This window comes from Phascolarctos cinereus, unplaced genomic scaffold, assembly GCF_003287225.1.
Source record: "Phascolarctos cinereus isolate Bilbo 61053 unplaced genomic scaffold, phaCin_HiC Scaffold_4;HRSCAF=312, whole genome shotgun sequence".
NCBI classification, from domain to species: Eukaryota; Metazoa; Chordata; class Mammalia; order Diprotodontia; family Phascolarctidae; genus Phascolarctos; species Phascolarctos cinereus.
In genome coordinates this window covers 633,379,834-633,393,822 of record NW_027555847.1, presented here as the reverse complement: position 1 = coordinate 633,393,822, position 13,989 = coordinate 633,379,834, and the positions used below count along the sequence as shown (strand labels likewise).

Here is a 13,989-nt window from a genome sequence, read left to right as displayed (position 1 = left end):
GACATATATATAGACATATATATAGACATATATATAGACATATATATGTCTATATATATATATATATATATGGATATATGCCAGTGGAGGCTGGACCAAATAAAAAATTTACTTATCTTTTTGCTTCCTAGACAGAAGCAGGAGAGAGTAGTATATGGTTGAAGTCAAAAGAGATACAAGCCAGTCAAAAGGTAAAGATTAGATGCCAGAAGTTGTGGGATAAGTTGAGGGGGTAAAGGTACCTAAAAATGCATGAGTAGGCATAAAATACAAGTAGAGGGTTGAGCTTTAAAGAAGGTTAGAACAACTATTTCTCTTAATAATTACACAAACACACACGTACATGTGTGTATGTATAATATGCATACACATACACATATATATATACAGATATGCATGTTTGTATGTTTTACGTACATACATATATACATACATACACATGTTTAAAACAGTACTAAGACTTTTGAGATACCGCATGTATGTTATGTGTATATGCTGCGTGTATACATGTATACATACACATATATGCATAAAAATGTGTATATGTATACATAGTTTGTTGTCACAATTATAGTTATTGTAGGATAACTCATTTTAGTCAATACTGACCGAAACATCCTCCTCCAAAAAATCACAGAAACCAACAGTTTTACAATGGTATAAGAATGTAAGTAGGAGTACCTAACCACAGTATTGGCTATAGTCTCCTTCAAAAAATTCCTTTCCCTTGAATTCCATCAGTCTATACTCCAAACACTGACCTCTAGTCCCAAATTTTCAACTAATTGTTAAACATCTTCCCATGGGAATTATTTCAGCACCTCAAGCTTAACATGTTCAAGCTCAATTATCATCTTTTCCCCCCAATATCCACTTCTCCTGAATTCCTTCTTTTGAAAATAGAAATAATATTCTTTCAACCATCCAAGTTTGGAAACTTAAGTTCATCTTGTAGTTGATTCCCTCCATTTCCCAAACAACCAAATAATTTCAAGTCCCTATTAAATCTTGAGAAGCAGGTCATATAGTGGAGAGAGCACTGGACCTCAAGTCTGGAAAACCTGGATGTGAATTCTCTCTCTCACAATTACTAGCTGTCTGAGTGTGAGCAAATCATTCAGAGCTTCAGTTTTCCCATCTACGAAACAGGGATAATAACTATAGAACCTACCTGGCAAAGCTGATGCTTAGCTCAAATGAGAAAATGCATGTGATACGCTTAAGAATCCTTAAAGTTTTATGTCAACTATTTTATGTGTCAGTTGTCTATTATTATTACTAATGTTATTACTCTTCAAGATTTTTCCCATTCATCTACTACTACAGAAGCTCTTAAGCTGGTATCTGTGAACTTGTTTTATTTAATATTTTCATAACTATATTTCAGTACAATTTGTTTCCTTTTTAATCGTATGCATTTTACTTTCTTCATTTAAAAACCTTAATCTGACACCAAGTCCATCGGTTTCACCAGACCACCAAAGCAGTCCATGATACAAAATAGCTTAAGAATCCCTGCTAGTCTACTATAATTTCTATTCTCACTGCTATCACCTTAGTTTAGGGCTTCCATTACTCCTCATTTTGACTGCTGCAATAATAATCAGTATATCTAGTGTCCTTGGCTCCAGACTTTTCCCCTTCTAACCCTGCAAGTACAAATATCATTCACCAACTCAAAAATCTACAATGGGAAGTCTTGTTGTTCAGTCGTATCCAATTATTCATGACCCCATTTGGGTTTTCTTGGTAAAGATACTAGAGAGTTTTGCTATTTCCTTCTCCAGCTCATTTTATAGATGAAGAATTGAGGCAAACAGGGGTAAATGACTTGCCCAGGGTCATACAGCTAGTTAAATATCTGAGGCCAGATTTGAACTCAGGAAGACTCATCTTCCTGATTCCAAGCCTGGCACTCTATCCATCATGCCACCTAACTGCCCCTAACAAGGTGATGCCTACCAAAAAGAATAAAAAATTATTTCAGTTTGAGCATTTGGGCTCTCCAGTGCTCTGCCAACAACTTCATTTTCTAGTTTAGATCTCAAATTGCCTTAAGTATCAGCCAAACTATTATAACAGTTCCCCAAACACTCCATACTTTATTACTTCTGTGCACATCTTTACAATAGTTACTCACTATCTGGAATACCCTTTCCCTCCCAACCCCCATTTTTCTGCCTAATAATCCCTACTCTATCCTTTAATATCCAGCTAAAATTATCACTTTTACAAAGACTTTTCTGATCCCTTCTCCTTCAATAAAATGTGATTCTCCCCTTCTCTGAATTTCCAGAGAACTTTATATCACTGTTAAGGAATGTATATTCTGCTTCTATATATTTGCTTCACTAACCATTACACATCACCCACAGACTCTCAGGGAGCATGTTTTATCTATCTTATCTTTGCAGTCCTCTCAAAAGCCAAGCACAATGCTGCTAGGAAAAAATTTGGGATAAAATCTGTGATGTACTCCATAAAAATGGTCACTCAAGTATGCACTAAATAAGCAGCAGCTCACTTTAATAGAGAGCTTTACATTTAACAAAACAATTTCATCTCAACCACTGTCATTGCTAAGTAAAGCTAGTTTTATTACTCTCATTAAATACAGATGATGAAACTGAGGTTTAAAAAGGCCAAATAACTTTCCTATGGTCAGAATGCAACTAAAGTAAATGCTATTCATGTTCTTCAAGCTTCTTGACAGTATTAACTCAATGATTAACTGATCTAGGTTAGAAAATTATTGTTAGCAATTAATAAAAGCAGTTTTCATTTATACAGCCCTTAATGGTCTACAAAGCAGTACAAAACCCCGATTCTCTGATTCCTCATAACTTTGTGAGTTGGGTGGTACACATCTTATTACTGTTGTTGTGGCCATTTTGCAGATGAAAAAACACACATAAACTAGGGAAAATATTAGGGAACAGAGGTACAACAGGATAGGTTGAAATCCAAGTGAGAAATAATCAAGCACTGGGGTATTTTCTCTTTTTATAAACAAATAAACAAAACAAAACAAAAAACATGTTTGTAGAAATCTACCTGAGAAAGAAATTTATCATGATCACCTACCTCAAACATAATAAAGCATAACAATTTTGGAAAACAAGGAATAAGTTATAGATTTTAAAATTAATGGCTACAGACAAAAGTCTCTCCTTAGTAGTAATAAACCATTTTTAGTGATGCTTTTTTAAGTATAAAAACGACAGAAATATTCCACAATTATACTGGAGGCTAATTTAGAAGAAAACATTCAATAATATCATAATAACAAAAAATATATTAACCTACTCAAGCACAGAAATGAAGGTGTATCCCTTGTTGAATTAAATTCATATGGTTTTTCCAGTTCAGCTGTGGATACCTGAATATAGTCCTTCATTTTGTGTAAAACTTTTCCAGGTCTCTTTCCTCTATGTCCTGTTTTGAACGGTTATGGCAGGCCACTAGCTCACCTTACTTCTAATTAGCCTGATTGTACTTAAGTACTGTAACTTATCTAACTTGTCTGTGACATCAATTTAAAGCTATCAAATACCTGGAAAATATTTCACATCATATTCTGCTAACAATTCCCACCCAACAAAAATAAGATTACAAGTTGACATAAATACATTATGTTTCTAGTCTGGTCAGATTATATTTTTATACAATTTTAAAATATAATTTTGGTAGCACATTTCTGTTGATGGTAAACTATTTCTGTGAACTGGCTCAAACTGCTGAAATTTCATACTATGACTAAATTGTAACTGTCTTCAAGATCTAGTCATGTCATTCTTTGCTCAAAACCCTTCAAAGTCTCCGTACTGGCAAAAACATAAAATCCAACCTCCTTAGCCTGACAGTAAAGCCCCCTTTACAATTTTTATGGCATCCTCCTTTTTTAGCATTACTTCATATTTTTCCCCTCCATATAGTCTTTGCTCCAGACCAGTCTCCCAGGATACATTCTTCACTTTCACGCTTCTTATTTACATAGTTCTTACGTAGAAATCCTAACCATCATTTTTTTTTAATTTTTAAATTTTTATTTTTTTCCTAACCATCATTTAAAGTCTGTATAAGTGCCATAATCTCCATGAAGCTATTTCTCCTTCTAATTTATGGCTTTTGTTTGCTTTTTTACATGTTACTTTCAGATATATTCTACTTAGAGAAAAATCTCACATAACAGAGAAAAAATAATTAAGCACAACTGACTGACAAAGCACCCATAGTCCCATACTTCCTAACCATGAGGAGGAATGTGTGTTACAACATCCCTTCTTCAGAAGCAAGACTGTTCACTGCAATGAATCTGACTTCAAAAGTCTTTTGTTGCTGATTTTTATTTATATTATTATAAACAACATGTACATTGTATTCTTGGTTCTGATTTGTTTTATCTTGATTCTACATAAAAGTCTTCACATTTCTCCAAATTTTTCATATGCGTTTCTTTCACTGCAGTGCTATTCCATTACATTCACATTATTTCTTCAACCATTCCTCATTTGATGGGGACTCCACTTTGCTTCCAATTTTTTTACTACTACCACAGAGTTTTGCAATGAATATCTTGTTATATATGACTTTCATTTCTGTCACTGATCTTGTAGTGTATGGCTGATCAAAATAACTTGCTCCACTCTTACTTGTATATATGATTAATGACCACTACCAATCTTCTATCTCTCCCTATCTGCTAGATGCCACCCTGCTGCCTATAAAAATGTCTACATCTCTCTCACCCTTAAAAAAAAAATCATTTGGGCCAACCATAGACAAAAGCTATTGTCCTATCTCTCTTACCTTTAGTGGCAAAACGCCTTGAAAAAGCCACCTATAATTGGCACCTCCATTTTCCATCCTCTCATTCTCTAACCCCTCTTCAGTTTGTCTTTTTTTTCCCTTGGGGGGGGCAATTGGAGCTAAGTGACTTGCCCAGAGTCAGTGCTAGAAAGTATCTCAGGCCAGATTTGAACTCAGGTCCTCCTGACTCCAGAGCCACTGTTCCATCCATTACACCACCTAGCTATTCCCAGTCTGTCTTCTAATTTCATCATTTAACAAAAGAAAAATGCTCTCTCCAAAGTTAACAATGGATCTCTTAATTGCCAATGGACTACTCTGTTCTAATTTCCTTTTCTCAACTCTCATCCTTTTTGACCCCTCTACAGCCATGAGGGTGCCTTTTGAATGCTCTTGCTGCTCTAGGTTTTCATGACACTATTATTATCTCCTGGTTCTTCTCCTACCCTTCTCACCACTCTTCATCAGTCTCCTTTATAAGACAGTCTTCTTTCCATGTCCATTAACCACAGATTTCCCCCAAAGTTAGGTCCCAGGCCCTTCTTCTCTTCTCATTTTATACTATTCTTTCCAATGTTCTCATCAACCCCCAAGGACTCAAGTAGCATCTCTATGTAGATAATGTTCAGATTATATTTATTCAGCTTTAAACTTCTTCCTGACTTCCAGTATCACAGCAAAAACTATCTACTGGACATCTGAATTGGATATCCTACAGATACATGAAACTCAAAATATCCATAACAGAACTCTTTTTCCCCCAAAATCTCCCCTATTTCAAACTTCCTTCCTATTACTATCAAGAACACCACATTATCCTCCTAGTCACCGAGGCTTGTAATCTCCATGCATTTTCAAATCCTTACTCTCATATATTCAATCTGTTTCCAAGGCCTGCTGGTTCTACCTTCACAACATCTCTCCTATGCATCCCTTCTCTCTACTCACACAGCTACCACCCTGGTACAGGCCTTCATAACCTCATGCCTAGGCTAATGCAATAATCTAATTGGTCTCCTTGTCTCAAGTCTCTTTCCACTCTAGTTTACACTCTATTCAGCTGATAAAAATGATTTTCCTTTATAAAGAATAGGTCTGACCATATCACCTTCCAACTAAAATTCTCCTATCTCCCTACTGCCTACAGCATCAAATATAAAATCCTATTTGGCAGCTAAAGCCCTTCACAACGTAAAGAGGACATAAAAAATAATCTGCTGGAGAAGCCACGATGGAATGGGAATTGAGGACAGTCAGTGCAAAGGCACAGAGACAGAAGATGGTATGTTCTATGCAAGGAACAGAGAAAAGGCCAGTTTGGCTAGACTGTAGCCTATAAGCAGGGGGGAAAGGAAAGATTAGACTGAAAATAAAAATTGGAACCAGGTTTTTAAGGCTTTAAAAATAAACAAAAAGTTAATAGTTTATCCTAGAACTGATAAAAATCCATTTAGGTTCGTTATGTACAGGAGACATAAGTTTCAGATCTGAGCTTAAAGAAAATTACTTTGGCCATAGCGTATAGGATGAACTGGAGCAATGAGAGACCTGGGGCAGGAACACTGTTCGGAGGCTATTGCAATAATCTAGGTGAGAAGTGACAAGGCCTTAAGATGATAGTTGTGTGAGTAGAGGAAAGGGGTCAGATGCAAGAGATACAGTGAAGTTAGAGAGACAAGACTGAGCAACTGACTGTCATATGTAGGGTAAGGGAGAGTAAAAGACAGAAGATTACAAACCTGGGAGACAAGAACAGTGGTGCCTCAAAAAGAAATAACAGAGTTTAAGGATTTGGGGGAAAGAAAGACTTCAGTTTGAGGTATGATTCACTTATGTCTAATAGACAATTCATGATGTGTGGTACCAAAGCTCAGAGGAGATTGGAACTGGATGCAGACGTCTAGCAGTCATCTATATAAAAATGATGGCTAAAGCCATGGAATTCTGATGAGATTACTGAAAAGGAATACAGAGGGAGAAAAAAAGAATGCCTGGAGAGAATCTTGGGGCACACCCCACTCAGGGGATATGATGTAGATGATAAGCCAGAAATGGAGAACAAGAAAGAAAAATCAGAGAGGCAGGAGGAAAACCAGAATAGTGTCACAAAAAGTCAAAATAGAAAGCATATCCAAGAACAAAGAGTGGTCAATAATGTCAAGTGGATTAGGACTATGAAAAATAGCACTAAATTTGAGAACTGAAAAGGTTATTGGTAAATATAGAAAATATTTTCAGTTGAATAATGAAGTCAGAAGCCAGGGTGCAAAACGGTGAGGAAAAAAGAAGAGAGAAATCAGAGGCAGCAAGCATAGAAAATTTTCTTCAAGGAGTCTGGCTGAGAAAGGAAGAAAAAAATATAGGATGAGGGCTGGAGAGGGTGTTAAAGACTAGCAAAAGTTGTTTGTTTGTTTTTTTAAGGAAGGGGGAAACAGCTGGGAAGGAACCAGGTTACAGGGACAGGTTTGAAGATTTGAATGGAAGACAAGAATGACTGAAAATGAAATATGCTGAAGAAGTCTGGAGGGAATGAAGTTGGTGCACATGTAGCAGTATTGGCCTTGAAAGTAGGAGATAATGTCAAGGTGTTTTGAGATGAAGAGAAAGAAAATGGTCTCAGTGCAAAGCCAACATGGCAAAGAAAAGGCAGGAACTGTCCTGAGCTCTCCCAAATTCCTCTCCAAACAACTTTAAATAATGCCTCAAAACGAATTGTGGAGTCTACAAAAGGACAAAGTGAATTCCAATCCAAGACAACTTGGAAGGTCAGCAGGGAAAGATTTGTTGCACTGGGGTAAGAGTGGTGTGCAATCCAACTCAGGCGGGGCCCCAGGAAATCAGCAGCAGGCCTTGAGGGCAACGAAATCAGAGGCAGCAGCAGCAGGTTCTGAGGCTCTCAGCCAATAAATGATAAGGGGATCAGACAAACTGTCAGAAGGAAATTACTGGCATCCCTTTGCTGGCACTGAGTACAAGACTCTATTGTACTGCCCATACGCAGATCTGGGTTGCAGTCCTGGGTCTCAGTCCCAAGGTGAGGAGAAGCACTAGCACACCAGAGCCTGCAGCCTCAGGGGAGAGGGGACCCTGATCACAGTTCCAGTGTGGAAAAGAGCGCTTGTGGTCACTCACAGACCACAGCACTGGCCAGGAGAGGAGTGATCACATCACTCCTTAGATCACTGCCACCTTAAAAAACCTTACAGACTCCCAGAAGTAGCTCTTAGAGCAATAGCAAGAAAGGTCTAAAGCTTGGGACAGTGCCCCCTCCACCCCGGGAACAGAGTCCCACTTTAAGAGAGAGTTAAAAATAAAGAAATAGGCTGAAAAACGAGAAGAAAAAAAAGACTCCAATCATAGAAAGTTACCATGACAACAGGGAAGATCAAAACACAAACTCAGAAGAAGACAACAAAGTCAAAACTGTTACATCCAAAAACTCAGAAAATAAATATGAATTGGCCTCAGGCCCAAAAAGAATTCAAAAAAGGTTTAAAAATCAAATAAGACAGGTAATGGAAAAATTGGAAGTGATGTAAGAAAATCATGAAAAAAGAGTCAACAGCTTGGTAAAGGGAGCATCAAGAGAAAAAAAAAGTGAAGAAAATTATACCTTACAGGAAAGGCCAAATGTAAAAGAGGCACAAAAATCCACTGAAGAGAAGAACTCCTTAAAAAGCAGAAATGGCCAAATGGAAAAAAGAAGTACAAAAATCTGCTGAAGAAAACAACTCTTTAAATTGGTCAAGTGAAAAAAAGGTACAAAAGCTCACTAAAGAAAATAATTCCTTAAAAATTTGATTTTGGTAAGTAGAAGCTAATGACTCCATGAGACATCAAGAAACAATAAAACAAAATTTAAAAAAATGATGAAATAGAAAAAAAAATGTGAAATTTCTCACTGGGAAAACAACTCACCTGGAAAAAAGATCCAGGATGGCAAAGAATTGGAAATTGAGGGAATGCCCATCAACTGGGGAATGGTTGAACAAGTAGTGGTATATGAATGTAATGGAGTACTATTGTGCTATAAAAAATGATGAGCAGGAAGATTTCAGAAAAACCTGGAAAGACTTGTATGGACTGAAGCTGAGTGAAGTGAGCTGAACCAGGAGAATGTTGTACACAGTACCGGCCACATTGTGAGATGACTTTAATAGACTTAGCCCTTCTCAGCAATGCAAGAATCTAAGAAATCTCCAAAGGTCTCATGTTGGAAAATGCTATCCCCATCCAAAGAAAGAACTATGGAGTTTGAAGGCAGATGGAAGCATATTATTTGCTATTCTTTTTCTTCTGTTTTGTTTTGTTTCCTTTTTCTGGTGGTTCCTCCTATTGGTTCTAACTTTTCCTTAAAATATTACTAATGTGAAAATATGTTTAACAGGAATGTATATGTACAGCCTATATCAGATTACGCACTGTCTTGGAAAGGGAGGGGAGGAGGGAGGGGAGAAGATTTTTTATTTAAAAAAAAAAAAGATGGTCACAGAAAAAAATAAACATTTATTAAGCATCAAAAAAGAAAGAAAGAAAGAAAGAAAATAGACACAGGAGAGACAGTTTAAAAATTACTGAGCTACCTGAAAGCCATAATTAAAAAAAGAACCTAGATATCATCTTGCATGAAATTATCAAAGAAAACTGTCCTGATATCCTAGAGCCAGAAGGTAAAATAGAAATTGAAAGAATCCACCGATCACCTCCTGAAAGAGATCCCAAAATGAAAACTGCCAGGAATATTGTAGCCAAATTCCAAAGCTCCTAGGTCAAGGAGAAAATATTTCAAGCAGCCAGAAAGATATAATTCAAATATTGTGGAGCCACAGCAAGGATTACACAGGATTTAGGGATGAGAGGGCTTGGAATATGATATTCCAGAGGGCAAAAGAGCTAGAGTTACAAACAAGAACACCCACCCCGCAAAACCTTCCGGGGGGGGGGGAAGAATGAACATTCAATGAAACAGAAGACTTTTAAGTATTTCTGATGAAAAGACCAGAGCTGAAAGGAAAATGTGACTTTCAAATACAAGAGTTAAGAGAAGCATAGAAAGGTAAACAGTAAAGAGAAACCATAAAGTATTCAATAAGGTTAAAAAAAAAACCTGTTTACATTTCTATATGGGAAGATGATACTACCTTTAATGCCTAGGAATTTTCTCATTATTAGGGCAGCTAAAAGAAGTATACCTAAAGGACAAGGATGTAAGTTGAATATGACAGGATGATAACCTAAAAAAGTAAAATTAAGGAGCAAGAAAGAAGAATGCACCGGAAGAAAGGGAAATGGAGAAGTAAAAAGGGAAAATTATATCAGATAAAAGAGGCACAAAAGAGCTTCCACCAGAAAAGAAGATGGAGGACATGTAGGGAAGACTTACTCTCATGGAAATTGGCTCAAAGAGGGAATAACATATATAGTCAGTAGTGTTTATAAATCTATATTACCCTACAGGAAAGTAAGTGGAGAAGGGAATAAGATAAGGAGGTGGGGAAATAGTGACAGGAGGAAGGATATATTGGGGGAGGTGGCAGTCAAAAGCAAGACACTTTTGAGGACAACGTAAAAGGAGAGAGAGTAGGATAAATGGGGGAAACAGGATGGAGAGAAATATACAGTAATCATAACTGTGAAAAAAATTTACATCAAATTTCTGATAAAGACCTCATTTCTATAAATACATAGAAAACTGAATCAAAGTTATAAAATAAGAGCCATTCCCCAATTGATAAATGATCAAAGAATATGAACAGTCAGTTTTCAGATTAAGTATTCAAAGCTATCTATAGTCATACGAAAAAATTTTCTAAATCACTATTGATTAGAGAAATGCAAATTAAAACAACTCTGAGGTACCACCCCACACCTATCAGATTGGCTAATATGACAGAAAAGGAAAATGACAAATGTTGGAGGGGATGTGAACTGATTTAACCATTCCAGGGAGCAATTTGGAATTATGCCCAAAAGGTTATAAAACCATGTACTTTTATACAGTAATACCACTACTAGGTCCGTATCCCAACAAAATAAAAACAAAAAGGAAAAGTACCTATATGCACACAAATATTTATAGAAGCTCTTTTAGTGGTGGCAAAGAATTGGAAATTGAAGGGAAGCCCATCAATTGGGGAATAGCTGAAAAAGGTGTGGTATATATGATTGTGATGGAATACTATTGTACTATAAGAAATGAGCAGGATGCTCTCTGAAAAACCTGAAAAGATTTACATGCACTAATGCAAAGAGAAATGAGCAAAACCAAGAGAACACTGTACACAGAAACAGCAATATTATACAATGATTAACTGTGAATGACAGCTATTCTCAGCAATACAATGATCCAAAACAATTCCAAAGGCTTTATGATGAAAAATGCTATTCATTTCCAGAAAAAGAACTGATGTAATATGAATGAAGATTAAAACATATTTTTTTCTTTGGTTTTTTTTTGGGGGGGGGTCTATGTTCTCTTTTGCAACACAGTTAATAAAGAAATATGTTCTGCATGACTGCACATGTATAACCTGTATCAAATTGTTTTCCTTCTCATTGAGGGGGGAGAGAATTGGTGGAGGCAGAGAATAAGGAATTCAAAAATAATGTTAAAAAATTGTTTTTATGTCATTGGAGAAAAATAAAATACCAATTTTTTTTAAAAAAGAAGAAAATGGCCTCTTTTTTTCCAGTAAAGTAACGGGCAAGGTCTTCAGCTAAGATATAAGAAAGGAGGAGGTATGGGATGCTTGAGGAAAGAAGAAAAAGTTTGCAATAGGTTCTATAGAGAGAAAGGAATTCAATAAGAAGAAACAAAAGGACTGTCTCACTGCAGTGTGAGCCTATTGAGATTGGATAACATGAAACTAAAACGTGCCTAGTCATCAATGTCATGAGATCTCCTCCAGATTCATTCAGCAACTGGAGGAAGCAGATGGTAACAAAAATCCAGTGCTTCAATTTGGTAAAAGAGCAAAAAAAGACAAGGGAGCAAGGGATTTAATTGTATGGAACAGTGTAGAGCTGAAATGACTGTTTGCTTTATGATAACAGAATACCAGAAAAAATCCTATATAGAAAATCAGAATAAAAACATATGATTTTGAATATAATTTATCTCAAGATGAGTGAGAAATTTTATTTAAAACAAAAGACTCAAATGAAAAAATTTACTGAGTATGCATCATTCTTTGAGAGATACACAGAATTTTTATAAAACACTTCCAGACCTTAAGGAGGTTATAATCTAGTTGACAATATGAAATTAAATAATAATTCAATACATAAATCACAGTATGAAATAATAATGGAAGAGCTAGGGCATATATGATTTGTCAGCTGATTAATATATACAGTTATGTGCTACAGGAATTCAAATAATCAATGAGATCATTCCTAGAAGATCACAGAATCACAGCTCTAGAGTTAGAAGGGCCTAAGTGATTATATAAAACAATTGCTTCATTTTACTGATAAAGAAACTGAAGCCTAGAGAGATTAAGTAATTTGCCAAGGGTCACAAAGTTTAGGTGTTTGAAGTAGAAACTGAGTTCAAAGTCAGTTTGCTCTTTCTCATTTACCATAGACAAAAGAATAAAAGCATGAAGGTAGGGCTATGGGATTGGGGAGAGGGGATGGTGAGTAAACCAGCTGAATTTATACTCTTGCTACTCCTCTAATCAAAAATCTTTAGTGGCATAAAGTTCAAATTCTTTTGCTTAGCGTTCAAGACCCTTTACAGTCTGGTATCACTCTTTTTTTCCAATCTAACCTTACAATACCTTCTATATACTCTATATACAATCCAGCCAAACTAGACTACTGTCTTTTGAATATTCCTTTACATCTTTCTTCTTCCACATCTTGTTAATGCCATATCTGATAGCTTGCCATGTCCTTCTTCCTACTTTTCACTTGAATGCTTACCCACCCTTTAAAAGCCCTTCTCAAGAGCTACCTCCTTTCCGAAGCCTTTTCCCCTTTCTCCAATCACCCACCCCCATCAGTCAAATATGGACCTTTCCCCCAAACCTCCCCTAAACTCTCACAAAGCACTTTGCTTTGTTCTTCTCTAACTTCATTATTTATTTGAACATACTATATGTTTATCCTCCTGGACACAAGATGGAAGAAATTTCACATCTCCACAACCAGGTATACTACACTGCTCACAGTAAGAATTTGGTAACTATTGGATGAATTAAATTAAACTGAATGGGTAAAAGCACATGCCAGAGATATTACAAAGAACCAACAAAATTTGATTAATAGCACACGTTCAAATTATGCTCTAAGCCCTAATCTTAACAGGCCAGAGAAATGTTGTTATTATCCTCATTTTATAAATGGAGAAATTGAGGATCAAAAAGTTTAAATGATTTGCTCAGTATCACACAACTATTAAGTGTCAAACATAGGATTTGGATGCAGTTCTTCCTAATACCAAGTCTTTGGCTGTCTATCCATTCAGCCACACTGCCTCTCCAAAAGGCTGTTTCTGCTAAAGTCACATAATTCAATAACAGCCTATGGATCTCAACTTGAAGAAGGTATCTCTCTTAAGAAGATCTTAATCCATTAAGTGAGTATTTCATTACACCAAGTTCTTTCCACATGTAATTGCATACCTTCTTTCCTCTCATTCTCAATTTCAATGTATCATGTTCCAAAACTTATGCAGTAGTTGATTAGAACTCAGGACACATTTTTTCCATAGAAACATTATAAAGAGTGGTTAGATTCTCACACCAATCCACAAAAGCTTTAGCTTTTACACCTAAAGCATAATACTAATCATAATAGAGAACTGAACTCTCATGTATAATAATATTTTCTATAGGAAAATGAGTTTACCAGTCTACATTTAGATGCCAGGAATATCCTTCCCTAAAATGACCCAAGTTGCAGAAAAGATAGGACTTCCATGATTTAAGGCAAGGATTTTAGGATTTCTTTCTAGTTAGGAGGATCCTTAGGGATCATTTGGTCCAAATGTTATTTTATAGCTTTAGAAAACTAAGGTCCAGAGAGATAATTTGACTTGCCCAAGATTTCAAAAGGAGTAAGTGGTAAGACAGAATTCGAACCCAGGTCTTCTGGCTCCAAATTCAGGATTCTTTCCACTGTATCATGTTGCTTCCAGCAGAGGGTAGCTTGAAGCTGAGGAAAAGGATTTGGATG

The 13,989-nt window shown here is 36.1% G+C and overlaps 1 protein-coding gene across 1 annotated transcript in view; it reads right to left on the bottom strand.

Moving 5' to 3' along the window:
- The window catches only part of EFR3A (EFR3 homolog A), a 166,548-nt gene that overhangs the window by 122,989 nt on the left and 29,570 nt on the right, over nt 1-13,989 (bottom strand).